Below are 1,905 nucleotides of genomic sequence, written 5' to 3'. Positions count from 1 at the left end.
TTCTTTCTTTTTTTTTTTTTTCTCAGACAGAGCTTCAAGCTGTCACCCTGGGTAGAGTGCTGTGACATCACAGCTCACAGCAACCTCCAACTCCTGGGCTTGAGCAATTCTCTTGCCTCAGCCTCCCAAGTAGCTGGGACTATAGGTGCCTGCCACAGCGTCCGGCCAATTTTGGGTTGCAGCCGTCATTGTTTGACGGGCCCAGGCTGGATTCGAACCCACCAGCTCCGGTGTATGTGGCTGGCGCCTTAGCCACTTGAGCCACAGGCACTGAGCCTTAAGGGGCATTTTTCATTTTTTTGAATGTTTGGGAGTTCTACTATCATTTTATGGGCTTGGGCCAGCGATATTAGATATTTCACGAAGTATGGGAGACTGTCATGCAGAATGAATTACTGCATGTCCCACACAAATTTTAAGTGTCCTGGAAGGCATTTACTTAAGTGGGAAAAAATTAAAGTTTTTGTTAAACTTTAAACCCCCCAAATAAACTCCCCATCTTTACCCCAATCCTTTCCTCTCGAATGCAAAATCATCTCTCCAGTTCCTTAGGCATTTTTAGCGTCATCTTCGTTGAGTTCTTTATATGACAAAGCATTCTTAATACAGCTTAATATACACTTAATATTTAATCATTTAAATCACAGGAATATTATACTTTGTTTTGTTCAGAATCTTATCAAAAGTTATTCACCACTGGGGGAAAATACACAGGTAATGGCAGCAGTAATTATTTGAATCACCATCCTTGGACCAGATTACATTTGTAGCTGACGTAATTATTTTGTGAACATATGAAAATGTACTTATTCAGCCTTTATGTTGTAAGGTGAAATATGAAGAAAAGTATTTTATTAAATGTAACCATACCTCTCTTAAGGAAAAATGAGTCAGGTGCTTGTATCAAAAATTGTTGAGAGATTAGTGAACAAGAGGATTAAAAATTGACCACTGGATTTAGTCACATAGAGATCATTACTGACCTTGAAAAGAACAATTACAGGGAGAGATGGGGTCAAGAGTTTGTGTGAAGTTAGTTCAAAACAGCATGAGAGGACAGGAATTGAGACATGAGTACAGCCAGCTTATTTGAGGAGATTTTCTGTGAAGGGGAACAGAGAAATGGTGTGGTACAAAAAGCATGGTAGTGCCGAGCGCATAGAAAGGACTCAGGAGGTGCTGGCCAGAAAGGGGCTGGAGGACTCCTGGGGGTGCTCAGTAAAGGCTGGCCTACTGACTAAAGGCTAATTGGAAGAATGGCAGGGAGAGGGGTAGCCAGCAGTCTTTTCTTCTGAGTTTTAGAAGAAATGATGGCATCGGAGGAGGAACACAGAAATGAGAGGGTGTTACAAGCACGAACCTAGGCACAGGGATGGAAGGAGTTTCAGGGAGAGGGAAGGGAGATTTGTGGGGGAAACCCAAAGACTTGAATAGAGAAAAAACTGGAGAGAGAGTCAACAGAAGACCTCAAAGGCCAGATTGTGGCATTTATGGTGGGTCTGATGAATTGATAAGGAGCCAGAGGGCTTGAGCAGTCAGGGACATAATGGGAACCCGATATTAGTTATATTTTTCAGACTCTTTGCTGAGCTTCTGTTCCAGGCGTTGAAGTTGAGCAGGTTCCAACTCAGGACGATCTAATGAGAAGTGCATATTTGCTGCTAATTCTGGCCTTCAGTTTCTTCCCTCAGTTAGGGCAAGTCTAGGAATAAAATGCTGAAGATATAATTAGTGGGAGATAGAAGCTCAGTTTAGGCATTTAAGGGTGGAGTGAGGAGGGAAAAGGCCTCCCTGAGTGAGTGCATTTGATGCTGGCTTTAAAATGTGCTGTTTCTGCAGAAAGCCAGCACTGCCATCTCATCTAGCTGTTAGCAGCAGGCTCTGGTTGTTTTTTTTTTTTTTTTT

This window comes from Otolemur garnettii, unplaced genomic scaffold (assembly GCF_000181295.1).
Source record: "Otolemur garnettii isolate 467f Iridium unplaced genomic scaffold, OtoGar3 scaffold00016, whole genome shotgun sequence".
NCBI classification, from domain to species: Eukaryota; Metazoa; Chordata; class Mammalia; order Primates; family Galagidae; genus Otolemur; species Otolemur garnettii.
The sequence above is the reverse complement of the archived record's forward strand: the minus strand, read 5'-3'. Positions refer to the sequence as shown.